Here is a 19,696-nt window from a genome sequence, read left to right as displayed (position 1 = left end):
CGTAACAACTTGTAGATTTAGATTTAACGAAACGACTACAGGGTATAAAGTATTAATGATAGATAATTATATAAGTTTTTTTTATACATTTACGAATTTCTGATCGAGACTGCAGAGGCAAATACCGATTTATCAGCATCATTTATCTCGCTCGTTTATTATTTTCGCAAAGTCTAATGATATTCGATAAATACGGATTATTTTATTGTCGATTATTAAAGCAACGCGGAGAATACTACATGGAGGATATAAATAAGTTAAATGTGCCAAAACAAATACAGGGTATTGATTTTAGTGATCATATGTGAGCGTTACCTTAGAAATATATATTTCGTATAATTAGCGTACGCTAGATTATTTACATTTACATAGGACAGAGAAGAGATACGGCTGCACTTTATGGTAAATGCCGTTTAGAAGACATAACGTAGAATTAAATTCACGTGATTCTGCAAGTGTATAGCGCATCCGGTCATCGTTCTTCCCGCTATCTATTTTTATACTCACGTGATTATTTACACCCGCGAACGATCGCTTTTTTGCCGTGCTTGGTAAAATGTATACTTGCAGGATCAACGTAGGAGGACGTAGAACAGTATTACGCAACCGCATGACTGTACTCTATTACAGGGTTAAATCGACATTCCAAAGATCGTAACATCGATTATTCGCCAAACGAGTAAATTGGGGTAATTTGCTATGAAATAGCCGTAGATATGTGGAATGACGTGATTTATATTTCGCTTCTATTGATCCATTGATCAATGTGCCATAATGCCCCACTTTACAAACGTAGAAAGTAGATTTTTACTCAGACAGATTGATAGATTAAGACACATTAGTGCATAGCCTATATAGTTAATTGTCAAATGAAAATATTTGTGTTTGAGCGATTAAATGTTTTAAAATTGCATAAAGACGCGTAGAAGTATATATGTTTGTGGAAACAAAAAAATTTGTATTCATAAATAAGACGAGAAAAGAGACAAAGAGAAGAAAAATTGACGGATTAAGTAAATGATATTAATATGAAAAACGAGGACAAGAGAACGTGATAAGTAAAAAGAAATCGTTATTTTTCGTAAAACGAACGGGTAAATTTTGTACACGAATAGACGTAACCATATCAATGAAATATGATAGTTTCAATTTTGCATCAAGCTCGATGATACTTACGGAAAATCGAAAAAATCATTCAAAAATTACAAAATATTTACTATTTTTATAACTTTCAAGCTATATATATAAAATATTACAAGTATTTGTATCTTTTTAACTTACATAAATTTAACATATACAGGGATTTGACATTAAAGGTCATTTTCAAAGATCATTCGAAGGTCAACTTTCGTTTTCTAAATGGAAATCCCTATTTTTCATTACATATTCTTGTAGCTTATCTCGAGAGCTTTTCAAAACACTATAATAAAGTATTTTTTCATTAAGCACTTTTTGGAGTTATTTTATATTTTAATCTGACATATCTTGATATAAAAAGTAAAATATCTCGTAAAATATTCAGTTTTCGATAATCTTACCGTGATACTTTTATGTACAGAATAATGAGACAAATCAATTAGTGAAAAGAAAAAAAAAAAACATTGCAAATTATTTTCTCAAAAACAATTATCTTTTTATACCAATTGATTTGTCTCATTATTCTGTACATAGAAGTATTACGGTAAGATTATCGAAAACTAAATATTTTACGAGATATTTAATTTTTTAATATCCAAATATATGTCAGATTAAAATATAAAGTAATTTAAAAAGTACTTAATAAAAACATACCTTATTACAGTGATTTGAAAAGCTCTCGAGATAAGCTACAAGAATATGTAATGAAAAATAGGGGTTTCCATTTAGAAAACGAAAGTTGACCTTCAAATGACCTTGAGAATGACCTTTAATGTCAAATCCAAGGTCACTATTAGATAGACCCCTTTGTTTCCCTACAACTTTTATCCGAATCGTTCTCCTTCAAACGCTGATCCTGAAAAGTTATGAGGGTGGAACTTTTAAACTGGGACACCCCGTATATACGATAGATTCTGTGAATATTATTTTATTCTTTATATAATTGAAATTTTAATTTTTGAGAGATTCAATGCATACAAAGTATATTTCAATATTAATGCTTCGAGAAGAACTGTATCATCGAGGCTTGGAGCAAAGCGAGAATAGCAACAAAGCAAATCGTTTAATCGATACAAGAGCAAATTGCTCTTGTCACTGTTCACCGAAATAAATCTGCGCGACGCGCAAGCGGAACGATTTGTCACATCTCAGTCAATAAAGAGGAATCTTTCCGTACATCGTCGACGAGTTAATCGAAAACCGATTCTCACGATTGCACGATCATATGCATGTGTCTGTCATTCGTCGGAGAAAATTAGAGAATAAGCAGATAGCGAATTATTGAAGAAGATTCCAGTTAATATTTAATACGCATAATATATACAAAATTATATAAACGAAATAGCTAATATCTTAATTGAATAAAAAAATTTATCGAACAGTTTTATTTGAATTGTATAACATTGCGTAAACAGATACAGCCTTAAAGGATAGTTTGAAGGATAAGTGAAAAAATGGACGTAATTTTACAATTTTATCTGCTTCTCTCTCTCTCTTTCTCTTTAACTACACGATCATCATTCCGTCGACGTGTTCATTCCGCGCACTTTCCGATCTTCTCGCAAAAGCATCTCGCCTCTGAGCTTTCCGTTGCGAATAGTCGGGATATTTCCGTCGACGCGCTCTGTTCTCTATTTATTCATCGAGACGTCGTCGTTCGGTACTCTTCACGAATCCGTTCTCGATAATCATGCTCGTGGAAATCGTCCTGCTTCCTCCTTTTTTTCGTCCCGAACAGTTCGCGTGTTAGTCATATTAAGAAAGAATTTTTCGTTTTTATTTTTCTCGAAATTCGCTCGAATGCGCGCAATCGTGGACGTCAATTTGGCAATATCGGAAAAGGGGGGACACAGCGAAAAGTGAATGAATCGAGAAAGAAAGCCAGATGCCGAAGTATTCCCTCCTCTATTCCTAGATCGCTCCGTTCCTCTGCTCCCTTTATCTACCCCAATATCGCACTTCCCGGAGCATACCGCGTTCTCCAACAATTTTCATTCCATTTCATACCGCTTTCCTACGTCCTGTCTTTCTCTTTCCTCAACAACCCAACCGGTCCGGTTCTTCCTTCCAATTTTACGCTGTGTCAGAATTCTTTTACCTTGACTCGTCTCGCGGTCGCGTCGGAAACGTGCGAAGAAAATTGATATTGCCGCCGGGAAAAAGTTTCCTTCTCCCGATGTAGAAGATCTTATTGCCTTTGTGACGTTTATTACGTGTGAGTTTCTGAGAATTGAGTAAATCTTGACCCGTTCTTAACGAATCTACGGGCAACAATATTCTGGAAACCGCGCGCGATTACGAATTGTGAGAATCGCAAAATATAAGTATACACGAAATCTAGAATCGCTCGAGTTTTATATCGCATTATTTCGACGATAAATTTTCCACGGAATATCTAGAACAGTCGAAGAGCTTTTTATCTTTCCCGCGAACCCATTTTACACACACATACATACGTGTCGATACCTTAAAGTTAAAAAGCTACCAACGAAAGGAAAAAAGTGTAGAAAATTTCATTCGTCATTTTCGAATGATGAAATGTCATTTTTATGTTGCTCTAGTTTCTGAGTATTGAGGAGATACTTGTAAGACATAACGTGACTCGCGGGAAATCGTGTTTATTTACCAACGACGACGATTTTGATGATGCATGCTGATGTAAGCTTTTTACTCTTAATTAGCGTCGTGCCGCTTACAATTAACTTTATCGTGAATATGTCATCCATTTGTAATTAGATACCGTATAACAAGAAAGCCTAGCGTCGAGCGATAAAGAGAAAGATGAACAAATTTATATAAACGTATTGAACTGCATTATATATCATTAGATATTATATAATAATAGAAAAAAAAAGGTATTAATCTAATAATCAAAGGTCTTAAAAGATTTCAAAAATTTAGGGATAAGAAGAAAATTTGAAAATATTAATTAAACGTAGATGCAATATTTTTTATGGATGCATTAGAAATTTATCGCGCGATGCTATCATCTTCCGTGAGATGGAATCTTTTAAACTTTCCGATTGTAATATCCGCATGCCCACGTACACTATCTTCATCATTCGTTTACGATCGAAGCGAATGTCGACGCGCTGTTGTTTCTCTCTTTAGTTACCTACTTTCCTGTTCTCTCGATTTTTATCGTCTTTTCACGCCATCATTTACGTTATTCCAATCTACAACGACGATCCACGGGGCATGACAAATGAACACGACGTCACGCAGGGCTTTTCGTTTCGAAGAAGCGAGAATGAAAACGAGTCTAAACAAGGAAGTCTTCTTCATTAAGTTCGTCGATTCGAGATTTTTCAAATATACAAAATTATTTCAACATAAAATAATGAATATATACTGGAAAATAAATGATCTGATTCGAAAACAAAACGAAATCCACATCTTCTATAAATATGCTATAAGAGAGCAAGGGGTGATTACGATAACTGTGAGCCCCCTATTTGAAAGGTCGTTTCTGAAGACATTTTTCACGAGGGATACGGGAAAAATAGTCAAAAAAAATTCCGACCAATAGTTTACGAGATATGTCACTTTAAAGTATTGGACATGAGAATAAAACTTCATAAAAACCGACCCAACGATGTTGATCTTGATATATGTTGTCAAGATCATGATCCTGAATGACTTTTCCTTATAACTTAATCGGCGGTCTCTTATAATTTTTGAGATATTTAAAGTTCAAGTTTAATTCGAAACGAAAATTTGTTTTAGGTTATGTAACGTAACCCAAACCAAATTTTAGTTTTAAATCAGAAATAGGTTTGGGTTAGGTTATATCTTTCGGAAGTGGAGCACCCCCCGTAGGGGGGGGGGGGAGGGCGGAACCCACTGCGTCCACGCATATACTTTACAATGCGGAGCGAGGAAATTAAAATAAATTAATTAATTAAACAAATTTTAACAAAAAAATGTATATATTTTGAAAAAATATTGAATAAAAAATAAATCAAAAATTACATTCATGGATAGAAGCTACATATGGAAAATACTCGCGACAGTGATCTTCATCGCAACATATGTTAAGGTCAAGGTCATTGGGTCCGTTTTGTAACGTTTTATTATCATGTCCAATACTTTAACTTTAAAGTGATACATCTCGAAAACTATTGGTCGGAAATTTTTTTTACTATTTTTCCCGTGTTCCTCGTGACAAATGTCTTCAGAAACGACGTTTCAAATAGGGAGCCACAGTTATCGTAATCGTGCCGAGAGCAAGACTGATGAACGCTTCTGCGATTGAAATGCCCTGTGGTACTTCAACGGCATGAAAGAACCAGAAACAGCAGCAGCAGGACATCAGGAAGAAAGCAGCCGGAAAGATCTTCCTGGCAACGCAAATGATCAAAGTGGATTCTTACTATCCGAAGAGAAGGATACCTCGAGACACACGCTGAAGACCGAAGACATGAGCGATAATCAAATAAGAAGACATGAAAACAAGAGTAGTCGAAAGGTACGGCCTGCTTCCTACAAAAACAAAAACAAAAAAAAAGAACAAAAAAAGAAAAGCAAATTAAAAAGAGCGGAAATTGAGCGAATAACGAGTAACAGTGATGAGATGAGACGAAATACGCAAGAATTACGCGAATCGCTTAGAATATATGTCACGTTCGAATGAAACGGACGAGAATTCGTTTGGACGCGCCTCTTTTCTCGATCTTGCGTCTCTGTTCCATTTTTAGCTTTCTGCTAAGAAATCTTTAATCTCGATTAATTCAAATGCGAGCATAAAAATCACTTCGAGAAAAAAATGAGGTCTTGGTTTATTAAAAAGGTGAAATTAGTGTATATTATTAGCTTAATTATCTCTCAAAATCCATTATATGTACCATGTATATAAAATTAGAAAATTCATCTTTGTCCGATTTCGAATATTGAGCGGAGAAAAAGGGGCGCGTAACGCGAGATCTGTGAATCAACCCCCACCCCCACCCCACCCCGCCTCCCCCGACGAATCCCTAAGAATTTTCGAGAAAAGATTCGAAATTCTCGCCTGGTAGCTTTTAATCTTAGGGCTCTATATATCTGTCCAGTGATATAAAAGCATGAAGTATACAATAATTTACGTTACGTACAATAATTCCGTATGAATGACCTGCGAGAGAGTTCTCTGTCGTATATAATGATTATTAACATCTTCTTGGCACACACTTTGGTCGCTTCATAGTCTCGTCGCCGGGCCGGGTCGACCGCGCTTGAAAAGAAAGGGAAAAAAAAAAAAAGACGGTCCTCGTTATATTCGATTAAAATGTAGATTAATCGATTAATCCAATCCCGGCCCCCGACGTCGTGTCGCGCACTTGTATGTCCTATCTATATACGTACATTTATACTGATCACTTAAGCCGCCAGCTCGATTAATCGACGTTCCGTCGAGATTACTACTACCGTCTCTCTACTTCAATATAATCCCGCCTCGTTTCTCCTGCTCGAGTCCCCTCGGTGGTTTTACCACCGTCAGAATCGGATGCATCCGAACGTCGTTAACCTCGGTTAACTACTAATATCGGTACGCGACCACCCTCCCTCCCCCCCCCCTTCACATCCACGAATATGACTACAGCGTGGACGGAAGTTGGTGAATCGCTTAGCGAGAATCGGTTAATCGAATTATCCGATCGGATTATCCGGTGTTCGCAACCAGTTCGCAACCGGTTCGCAACCGGTTCGCAACATGTTCCCTCTCCTCTCTCCTCTTTTATATATTTGCCTCCCCTTCGTCGATTAACCCCCGCCTCTCGTATATACCTCATACGTATATATATATATATATATACATACATTATATATATATATATATATATATATTTTTTTTTTTTTAAATTGTTACTATTATATATAATAATCACGGTAATGCGCCACATTCACTGGTTGATGACTGTCTCGTTGACATAAAGGCCCGTATCTTGCCTGTGGTTGTGCTTGGTTGTGGTTGGAGCGGTTTTGGGAGAGAATTTTTTACTTGCTTCTTTTTTAATATTATTATCTTTTTTAATTTGCACGTCTCATGTCGTGGCCTTGGCTTGCCTTCATATGAGATTCACCTGTGAATATATCTATATATACATTACATATATATATATAAATATATAAATATATATATATATATATATATATATATATTTATATATACCGATACGCATATAATATGCGTCTGCATGTATTATACATACGCGGAAATGTTTCAGCGTACACACGTACACGCAGGCGTATATTTATTATATTGTAATTTCACACGTATGATAATCCGTCCTGGCAGTATCGTACGATTAACAAACATATGTGCACTCATAACGTATACATTACAAGCTGCGAAGTAGTTTGTGGAAGCGACTTTCAGTATCGTGTTTTCTTCCAATTTTCTTTTCTTTTCTTTTCTTTTCTTTTTCTTTTCTCGCTCATCTTTGTCTCCGTCTCTTCTTTTCTCTTTCCCTCTGTGCTCTTTCTCGTGCGTTGTTTCGTCCCTCTTTCACATGTATCGTTCATATGCAGGATGCATATTGCACATGCTAACTCGACGCGGGTATCATCGCTAAACGATAAAAATTAAAACGAGAACGAGAAAAGTATGCGATAAGCACGAGAAAGCATGCTCTCCATTTTATTTCATTTTCTTTCTCTCTTTCGAGATAGAATAATTTCTTTTTACATTTTTTTTTTTTTCTCCGTTACTTTACGTCAATTCTCTGTCACTATTTCACGTACGGGCTGCCATGGCGGCGAAGTCTGTAATACTTATTATTCTTCTTACTATATTATTATTATTATTATTATTATTATTATAATTTTTTTTTTTTAACTGTTTATTAATTGTCATTGATTAATGTTAATGGATCGTGGCACGGTGTGTTAGTTGGCGAGAGACATGACAAATAATTTTTTGAAAGGGCGAAGGTTGCTGCATGCTCGAACAAATGCCGCCTTTGATTTAGTGGTAACTAATTGATTCTGATATACACCGTCCTTTGTTTAATTAATCGTCAATCGTGTCGGCCACGTCGCTCGCCATTTCTTTCCCTCGCGAGCGAATCCGATAATCGCGCGCAATCAATATTCGTCTGCGAAATTTTTTTTCCCGCCAAATAACGTCTCTCTAATTACGTTCGAATATTCGCGAATAATCGCACACGATATGAAAGAATCGTGCGAGTGTCGTCGTCGTCGTCGTCGTCGTCGTCGTCGTCGTCGATATTTCAGCAAGTACACAAGTATATAATATATAGAGTGTATCTGAACATCGTGCCCCCTCAACATTTTTATATTATATTCTAAAAGAGCTGCGCATAATATTTAAAAGTTAGATGATTTTTACATTAAAGAGAGACACAATTATATGAGCATTACAAGTGTCAAAAGTCAAGAGTAATCATTCTTTTATTATTGTAAGAGTCATATTGAAGAAACGAATGTAAATTCTTCGAATTTTACTGGCAATAGTTTTATTTTTAAATAATGCTAAGATGGCACCTTTTTATGAATAATTAAGTCTTAAATTCAATTTTTAATTAAATTGAAGATATATCACGAATTGAGTTTCAATCTTGTTAATCTCCCTCGTGGAAAATTATTGCATCTATTATATCTTTAAAGCGGCTCTCTTTAATCACGTCGCACGTAGCGTTAAAAGAGGGGAGCGTTGTTCAGAAGCAGTCCGATTGTATACGCACAACGTCCATCTTTCTTAATGATTGTTTAGCCTGGCATCCACTAATTAGTCGTCAGTGCGTAGCCTTAATTAGTTACCGCTGAGCGTGCAAGCACCGCCAGAAGTTTTAGTAGTGGGCCGTAAGCGGGAGTGCGCTTTGTTTTGTGAAGTAAGAGATATGACGAGGAGATGCGCGACCTTGTCGTCATCGTCGCTCTCGGAAAAAAAACAAACAAAAAAAAAAAATTGTCTCGATTCGGTCGATCGCATTTTCGGCTCTTATGAAGAGAAGAAGAGTTCTTTTATCAATTCGCAAAATTATTATTATCAGATGATCGTACATAGCGATCCGAAAATGGCGAAACTTCCGTGGCTGTCGAAATGTTTCTCGCGCTGTAATATCGCACGCTTTTTTTTTTTTTTTTTTTTTTTTTTTTTGCGAAACGGTTCTCACACTTTGAGCTTTCACCTATCGCTCGACACGAAAACGAGATATAACGAGACTATTCGTTATTTTTAGACGATCGCCGACGAAATCGTTGAATCTTAACTATCCACGTGGCCGTTTCTGACAATCCGCGATGAGAGAACCGCGTTGTATGATTAAGACGTCAAACTATCTCGAAGATATAATAATAAAATAGAAAGACATAAAGAGTATCTTGATAAAATAAAATGAAAAATTTCATTGCACGCGAAACAATTAGGTGATTTAGTAAGAAAGAGAAATGGATATATTCTGCTTGATATATTTCAGATAATCCATAATCTTGTTTATTGGTTCAAAAAGGATATCTTTTTATTAAACAGATTCTTAATTTACGATAATTTTTCAGAATCGAATTTCACCAATTATTAATTTACATCGAGAAATGCGTAGATTTGCGAGAATCACTGGCGTATAATTTCCAGAGTAAAAGGCCATTGGGTCTTATATCTTCGAAAACGAAATAGCTGTTTCGTCGCGATTAGAAATTTCCCTATGATAATCGTTTACAAAAACTTTTGACGAAAGTAAAATGTCTTGAGCATTGGTGAAAGCAGTTTTACATAGAATAATTCGAAACATCTCGCGTCACGCATCGAGCCACCGAAATATCGTTCTCAGAAACGCGAAGAGCACGTCAGCATCTAATATCGGTATTGGGAACAATGTTAAATTACAATGATCGCGTGTCCTGTAGATAGTGATTTTTTGCGAGATGTGAAAGTAGAAGAGAGCTCACACATATTTTACACACATATATATATATATGTAAAATATATATATATATATATATATATATATATATACACACTAATCTTTGCATCTCCTTTTTTGGCGTATTATTACTCACTCACACGATTTTTGCTCGGAAGTATCTTTGAATGGCTTTCGTTCGGAGACCGTTATTGTTATACTTCTGGAACGAATAATATCTCTTAGTGCATGGAATCGTATATGAAGCGAATCGGCACACGAGTCGAGGCCGATTGATACCTTTGCGATCAAGTCTATCTGTGTAGCAAGAAACACGTATATATTGTACCTGTATTATTACCTTCGATGCGAGAGAGAATGCCTTTATTCACCGCTTCAGGAACTTTGGTTGTCTCGCGCGGGACAAGAGTTTTCATTGCAACCCTGGGATATGTCGAAGGGAACTTTTTGACCCTTTGGGGGAGAGAGAGAGAGAGAGACCCTTCGCCCGTATATGTCGAGTGCGAGCTCGGATCGATAACGCGAAGTGTGAGACAGCACACGGAAGATATATCCGTGCTCGAAGAATCGGGAGAGGGTTTTCTTCTTACTCGATCATAATCGAAATTGCCAATCGAGAGAGGTTCTCTCGAGTCGCGTTGTCTCTAGCGATATAATTAATATAGCTTCGATGTGACAGTACAATAGTAATCGTAATAGTAATCTATCGTATCCTTTGTGTTTAATTTTATTTTTCGCAAAGTACATTGTTTCGACAAATCGAATATTATGTGTAAAATTTGGCTGGAGAAATCATAATCTAATTTCGCTCGTCATGTAGAAACACACCTTATTTACATTCGGCGTTTTTACTAAACGCTCGTTCCCATTCGAGACCCCCTCCCGTGTATCTCAGAGTCTGCCGCCCTCGTACGAGAGGGGCGGATGTAACGGGTGTCTCGGACACACCGGAGATATCCTTGTTTGCTGACGTCATTAATCCTGTGAGCGTCGATTCGAATCCCAAATAATTTGCCAAGAGAAGTACATTAGTTGTAAACTTCACACCTTAATCACTGTTGCTTTTACTCGTTGGGTTATATGCGACTGTGTTTCTAGTGCATTCGACTGACTCTTCAACCCGCCACGGGCTGTGTGTACTCACACCTGTTTCCGTGTATGTTCTTACTTCTGTTTCTTTCACTCTTTATCGTTCACTTTGCCCGTTTTATGTCCCGTCTCTTCTTCCTCTCCTACCTCGACGTCAGCGCCAGCATCTATTCCCTCGATTTCTTCATCTCGACATCGACGTTCCCGAAGAAGACGTAAAATAGATTTTCTATCCCTTTTCATCTTTTAATAATCGGAATTTGCGATAATTTATTGACAGAATTATTCGCGAAATGCTTTAATCTCTGCCACTATTCTTCTTCCCAAGTTTAATAAACATCGCGAGAAGAGTCGATATTTCTCGTTTTTTTTTTTTTTAGCTCGGTAATGGTATTCGTGAAAAAGGACAAATTGTACATAGAGCGGTATATTGAGTCAATGATTTATATAACGAGAATTTTTTCTTTATCGATTATCAAAACTCGGTTTATCGAAATTTTGCAAAAATATTGCAAATTAAAATTTCGAGATTAAAATTTCAATATTTCAAAATATCTCTTTTCAATTCTATATATATATATATATATATCACGATCGAATTTAAATCTACCGCCCTGCAATATCGCTCTCTGCAATTTTACGAAGCCTATTGTTTATAAAATGAAAACGATAGGGATAGTTTTAAAAGCAATCCGATATTACTGAAGCTTTGTAATTTCGCGGGTAAAACACGAGCATGCGAACAAACACGAATGTTTTAATCTACGTGAAACGATCTTCGATCGATCACGATTCTCCCTTCCTTTGTAAAGTTAATGCGACTTAATTACTCCTTAAGCACTCGTGATCTACGACTTGAACGCGCGACGCGGAAAAAGGCGAGCGAGTCGATTCGATTGTTCGCCGCGCATGCGTGCGAGCTGTCATTTTCAGGAACGTCGAATAATATCGAACACCGAATCCCCCAGCCGTTCTTCGTTTAATCCTATTCGAAATCCTCGCATAATTTATACGTTGTCTAAGATTAAAATCTCGGACCAAGATCTCGCCCTTCATTTTCCGCTTCTCCCCCCCCCCCCGCTCTCTCTCTCTCGTTCTCTCTTTCTCTCCTTTGAAACGCGTCAGAATTGCAGAATTCAACGTAAGACCGAAGTAAGTCCGTAATTTTGTATAAGGTACATTTAAATACGACTTGGCATTTAAAGCGGATCTTACGAATGAGACGAGATTTACTCTCATTTTCACATTCTACGAATCCTTCAATTTCTCACGCGCTGACGCGCAAGAACAGGATCCCTCTTCGTCGCCTTTTAGCAGAGAGAAAATCAATCGAGCATCGCAGGGCATTAATTTATACAGCGACGCCAATTCCCTAAACGCGAATTAGAATGTCGAGCAAAGCGTTTTCGGCCATCGCGACAATCGTATCGGTGAGAGCCATTTTTGTCGCCGATGGTTCTCTCGCAAGAAACGATCGTACAATATAATCTCGCTCGGAAAATATATAGGTAAACTCGGACTCTCCTTTTTTTCCCTTTCGTTGTATCGACTAAGCATGTATCCCGAGCGAGGGAGAGAGAGTCTCGAGGCATGCTGTGTAAGTGTGCGAGAGAGAAAAAGGGAGAGAGGGGAAAGGGACGGAGAAGGAGATGGAGATAGAAAAAGAGAGAGAGAGAGAGAGAGAGAGACGACACGCGGGAGAGACGTGGGTCCAGGGGTGGATGCTGGCAGCGGCATTTATTGATCGCTCGTAGCAACCCTGCCAGCAACCCTCACCGCACCCCCTACCATCATCGCCGCCCTCTCACGCGTTGCTAGTCGACCCTCTCCTATTCTCCGCGCGCGCGTCATCGGCCGCGAAACGAAAGCCTCAAAGCTGCACGAGCCCCTCTCTTCCCCACCCCCCTCTCTCCTCCTCCTCCTCCTCGTTCTCTTCATCCTCCTCCTCCTTTCCTCGTTCCCACGAGGATTCAATCATATTAATTACTCACAGAACACCGCCGTCCGACTCTCGACGTATGCACGCAAATGCGCCCGTTGATCCCCCGCATAAGCCGAATCTCCGCTCGGATCGTTTTTCTCTTCGCGCGTTCGCCTGCGCCACGTGAATTGGGATTTAGAACGCTACGCGGTTTCGGATAACGCGTTCAATTCGCGATACTAGACGTTACGTTCAAAAATGACACGAGGCACGTTGATAATCAGGAACAGAACAGGACGGAAAAGAATTGTCAGAAAGTGCATCCTATTTTTCTAGAAATTAGAGAAGCGATTCAAAGGGGTGGGGAGGAGGAGGGGGGGGGGGAGAAAGAAAGAAAGAGAACGAGTTGCGGAATGAGATCAAATTTGAAATATTTGAAAGAAATGTATGATTTTGTGCAGGATGGCTCAGTGATGTCTCGAAAAACGTCCCCTCTCTCTATTTCTCCCCCCCCCCCCGGTTATATACATAAATAAACGTATATGTAAATTCATTGAATACTTGACAGCTAGACGCGTCGTCTGGAGCCTCGGGCGGCACGGTGACTCGCATTCTATTGGACATGTCAAGAGAATTATAATATTGTACAGTAAATTTTTTCACACAAATATACAAAACAATAAGAAGATGAAATATATATATTAGGTGTACAACTTTGCTTCCGCCGTTTTTTTTTTTTCCCGAAATTCGAGACTTTATTGTAAAAAACTGGTTATACATTTATGAGGCGTTTTGAAATTGCTCGTTGAGTCACTCCCAATGATCGTGCCAATTCTATTTGACTTTGACTCGAGTCTTCATTAAGTAATGCCTCCAATTCTGCATCTTCGAAAACCTTCTCTCTTCCACCGCTATGCCGCGCTTCGACGTGAAAATCACCGTTCTTGAAGCGTCGAAACCACTCGCGACGCGTTCTTTCATTAATAGCACGCTTCACCATAAGTATTTGAGAGCATTCGATGAGCCTCAGCCGTAGATTTCTTCATATTGAAGCAGAAAATTTAAAACCTCCCGCAAATGACGAGAATTTGGCTCGTAAACTGACATTTTCAATCGAGAATAACTTTATGACGCGGACACAAATCGACTAATGTTTCTATGGGGTTATGTTGACAGATGCTCAAGTTTATCGCATGACGTCTACGATCTATTTATTTCGACCACTACTTACCGCTAAAGCCATCTATAGGAAAACGGCGGAAGCAAAGTTGTACACCTAATACTATATAATAAAATACGAATGACATTTACGCGGCAGTGAATGTTACTAGAAGCACCGCTGTTGAGAGATATCAGAAATAATTCCGATAAGGTCAGATGATCCACACACACAGACGCGCGATAATAAAGTTTCACAAAGTAACGCGATAAAAATTTCATTTTTTCTCCGATATTTTTCATTATCGAATAATAGCGTTGAAAATAACGCGCGAGAAATTATCACGCAATAATTGATAAACGTGCATTATGAGATATGCAAAAATATCACTCCCGGCAATTTATCTCGCGTAAAATTGATAAATATATACTATTCGATTCGATCGTGTTACGTTCTTCCGATCAACTTGTTAATTTGATTGCCTAATTATATTTTCGCCGAAAATCATTATTGTTGTTATCGTTGCTAATCGCAGTTTATTATATTGCGCGTTCTATAATACGTATCTTAATATTATTTTTTTTTTTTCCGATCGATATAAGTTTTTAATTAAAAATTTTTAACGTGAGAATTAATCTTTTCCGCGAAATCGTTTCTTACATTCGTTTAATTAAAGAAACGCTTCATTCGGAATTTATTCGTTTTATTCATTCAATCTTAAGTTATCTGGCTCATCATATCTTGAACGGAATTAATTAACGAAGAAATAGAGAGAGAGAAAGGGGACGTAAATAATTTATACGCAAATCTATAAAGTTTGGTTTCGATTTTGCTCAGAGTTTTTGCTATTTTTAATACACACACATTGGCGCGTGATTTTCGCGAGAATTTATTATTCATCTGACCGAAATTATATATATAAAATATTCGACGGGATTAATATCGCAAATTCATATTTTCGCAAATCTTGGAATTAAGATCGAGTATTAGAACAAATATCATAACTCGGGAAATTACAAAGTCGTGCGGGGAGGGGGCGCGGGGGTCTTTACGAACAATTATTCTAAGAATTATTTAAGGGGTCTCGCAATTTAATGAACGTACAAATTTAGGAATTATAAAATCTCGACGATAATCTTTTGACTCGTGTTCGTCTCGACGTTCGTCTCCCTTCTGTCGCTTATAAGTTTGATGCTCTGTGATCTCTCAAGTCTTGTTCTCTTTCCCTCCGTCGTTTTAGGTACGCAAAATGCTCGCAGTCTAATGTGCCCTCTATTGCGCCTCTCAAGACACAATAATATATAAGCCTCTTCGGGAATTTATTCAACAATTCTTTTAGAGAAGAAATACATTGCCAATATTACGTATCCGAGCGGAACGGGAAATTCAAATAAAAATGAAGTATTTCATTTCTTTGTCGGCTACAATTACACTGAATAACGATATTTCCGCGAATGACTTTTACAGCGTTATTTTTTATGCTATTAAAATAAAAGAGATCAATACGTTTGAATATTTCGCGATTGTACGTTTTACAACATTTTAAATATTCTTGGTAACGATAATAATGGCACGATGCAAATCGGTATACGATTTATCAGATTTTTAGTTGACGTTTGACGGGAGAAAAATCGTGCATATTATATACACGCGCGATGCAAGAGTACGCAGTGTATATAAAATTATATATCGGAAATCAAATATGCAATTACGCACGAATGGCAACCGTGTTGATTGGCAATAAATCAGTGAGCAAATAACGTAATTAATATTTCGTTCGTGCGCATTGAAAGCTAAACATACAAGATTGTGGTCGTTTAACAAATAAACTAGCATGAAAAATGAACAGCGATTAACAATATGTTAGCCGCGTGTACCAAACTTCATCAACAGCTCGAGAATTCGCGATAATTCATTCCCGATTTCTCTTTCTACATATATATATATACAGGGTGGTCCTCGTAACGTTCGCCACGATTTTTAAGTCACTTGCAACAATCTGACATAAAAAAGTTTCAAATAAAAGTCGTGTGGCTTCAAGGGGGCCATAAGACGGTGACAATGATTTGACCTTGGAAAATCATTTGAAGGTCATGTGAAGGTCAACTTTAAAATCTTAAATAGAAACCCCCATTTTTTATTTAGCATTCTTGTAGCTGACATCGAGAGCTTTCCGAAACACTATAACAAGGTATTTTTTTATTAAGTACTTTTTGAGTTATTTTATATTTTAATCTGACATATTTTGATATAAAAAATTAAATATCTCGTAAAATATTTAGTTTTCGATAATCTTACCGTAATACTTCTATGTACAGAATAATGAGACAAATCAATTAGTATAAAAAAGAAAATTGTTTTTAAGAAAATTATTTACAATGTATTTTTTTAAACAATTATTTGTTTTTTTTTGGCACTAATTAATTTGTCTTATTATTCGGTACATAGAAGTATTACGGTCAAATTATCGAAAACTGAATATTTTACGAAATATTTTATTTTTTATATCAAAATATATCAGATTAAAATATAAAATAACTCAAAAAGTATTTAATGAAAAAATACTTTATTATAGTGTTTTGGAAAGCTCTCGATGTCAGCTACGAGAATACTAAATAAAAAATGGGGGTTTCTATTTAAGATTTTTAAGTTGACCTTCACATGACCTTCAAATGATTTTCCAAGGTCAAATCATTGTCACCATCTTATGGCCCCCTTGAAGCCACACGACTTTTGTTTGAAACTTTTTTATGTCAGATTATTGTAAGTGCCTTAAAAATCGTGGCGATCGTTACGAGGACCACCCTGTATATATATATATGACATAAAATATATATCATAAATTTTTATTTACTAATCGAATTAATTTATCGGAAGCTGATATTTTCTTAAATTTCTGTTATTATATGAGATGTGTAATATTAAAATAATATGCATATATACGATTTAAGCTAATATGAGATATAATACGACATGATAAATTATTGCAATATTGTAAAATATTTCGAATTTGTATTCCGATATCTTGATAATTTTGTTTACATTAATTCTTAATCAGGGATGCACCCTGATAACGAGAAAATTATATAATATGAATTTCGCAATGCGCCAATTATATTTAATCGATATTATTTCGATCTTAAATCGATGGAAGAGAGTAATATTGCAAAATTGAACAGAAGAGCTAAAGGACTTTCGCTTTACTATCGTAAAACGGAAGCCCTTAATATAAATTTTAAACAGAATTTATTATTTGAATTTATTATTATTATATAACAGAATTTTAAAAATCCATATTTGAGAGTCCATCAAATTTTTAACAAGATGCTCCCGAGACTCGAGTGACTTTACATAAAGTTTCTACGCCGCGATATTAATCCGTTTTCGATCTTTCGCGTTTGTATAATCCATCAACTTACAACCATAATCAAATCACATAGTTTTTCTTCTCTCCGTTTTTTTTTTTTTTTTTTTTTTCCTTTCTTTCTTACCGCCGTACGATTTAACGCTTTAGAAAAGTTCGAAACTTTCGAGAGCGCAATAAATCTGCCCAGGATGTGTTCGCTTTAACGAGTCAGTGCGCGAGCCTTGCATAAAATTTCATTTTCTTCGTGATTCTCTTTGTCCGATCATGTCTATCATATATCGCTTTCACAGCATTTTCCAAAATTTGTATTGCGATAGCGTTGATTAAAAATTGAAAAAAAAAAGAGATCGACGAATATTAATGAAACATGGCGTTAATATTTTTTTCGCGCGATTTTTCCTCGCTGAGATAGTATTTATCGTGCGCAATTTCTTTCTCATTATATTTGCATTACTTTAATAACGCAGTGAGGCAGCAAGTAAATGTCGACGAACATTTTCCGTTTGCCTAGTTCGCGCAATCGAGGCAATCTCGATAATGATATTACTATTATATGATCTACTAATAATTACATTCAAAGAGGCCAATATCATGTTGAATTATATTCCAAATGGTGCTTCGAGGGCACATAACTGCATAATATTCGATTTGCGACGCGCGCACACACACAAAATTCTCATATCGATTACCATTTTTATATCCATTTATCCTGAATTTCCAATAATACCGATTGGTTTTATTTCGAGTCTAGCTAATGCGGTAAAATTTGGACTCGAATTCCATTACTTGAAACACAAGAAAATTGTACAATCGTATATTGATCGCATACTTGCGTGTATTCAACTTAAATTCAAATATGAATTATATAATAGTTTTTAAATAATGTGTGATAAGCGATTATAAAAATTCATATTTTATTCCCAAATTTTTCTCGTACAATGACATATGACGTTATAATGTACAATTATTTTTATTTTTTATTTTCTGTATCATTTTGATCTATCGAAAAGTAAATTGACAGAAGATTTTCGGTAGGTCTATGAAATATACAGTGTCCCATTTTAAAGGACCCACTCAAATATCTCAGAAACACTGCGTTAAATCGAAAAATGTTTCAAACAAAAGTTGTGTGGCTTCAAGGGGGCTATAAGATGGTGACAATGATTTGACCTTGGAAAATCATTTGAAGGTCATGTGAAGGTCAACTTTAAATCTTAAATAGAAACCCCCATTTTTTATTCAGTATTCTTGTAACTGACATCGAGAGCTTTCCAAAACACTATAATAAAGTATTTTTTCATTAAGTACTTTTTGAGTTATTTTATATTTTAATCTGACATATTTTGATATAAAAAATTAAATATCTCGTAAAATATTTAGTTTTCGATCATTTTACCGTAATACTTCTACGTACAGAATAATGAGACAAATTAATTAGTGCCAAAAAAAAACAAATAATTGTTTTAAAAAATACATTGTAAATAATTTTTTTAAAAACAATTTTTTTTTTTTTTTTATACTAATTGATTTGTCTCATTATTCTGTACATAGAAGTATTACGGTAAGATTATTAAAAACTAAATATTTTACGAGATATTTAATTTTTTATATTAAAATATATCAGATTAAAATATAAAATAACTCAAAAAGTACTTAATAAAAAAATACTTTATTATAGTGTTTCGAAAAGCTCTCGATGTCAGCTACAAGAATGCTAAATAAAAAATGGGGGTTTCCATTTAAGATTTTAAAGTTGATCTTCACATGACCTTCAAATGATTTTCCAAGGTCAAATCATTGTCACCATCTTATGGCCCCCTTGAAGCCACACAACTTTTGTTTGAAACATTTTTCGATTTAACGCAGTGTTTCTGAGATATTTGAGTGGGTGCTTTAAAATGGGACACCCTGTATATATATATATATTACTAATGTGATTACTAAAATGATAGCTGCAGCAAAATACAATGCTTCCATCGTACGATAGAAAAAGAACTCGCTGACTGACACCAAGAATGCCATTATCCGCTCATAAATTATTAATAGAATAAGATACTGAATTTGCAATTAACAAACATATCAAATATCGTTTTATTGCGCAGAGAAGCGTTTCAATCCGTGAAATTAACAAGATTGTCAGCGAAATAATCTGTTTTGACTGA

General features: G+C 35.9%; 1 protein-coding gene across 10 annotated transcripts in view; it reads left to right on the top strand.

The window, feature by feature from the left end:
- The window catches only part of LOC138941873 (RNA binding protein fox-1 homolog 2), a 322,458-nt gene that overhangs the window by 268,890 nt on the left and 33,872 nt on the right, over nucleotides 1-19,696 (top strand). The gene's annotated exons all lie outside the window — the stretch shown is intronic.

Source organism: Polyergus mexicanus, unplaced genomic scaffold, assembly GCF_030449975.1.
Source record: "Polyergus mexicanus isolate NDT 795.1 unplaced genomic scaffold, iyPolMexi1.0 SCAF_20, whole genome shotgun sequence".
In the NCBI taxonomy this organism is placed as follows: Eukaryota; Metazoa; Arthropoda; class Insecta; order Hymenoptera; family Formicidae; genus Polyergus; species Polyergus mexicanus.
The sequence above is the reverse complement of the archived record's forward strand: the minus strand, read 5'-3'. Positions and strand labels throughout refer to the sequence as shown.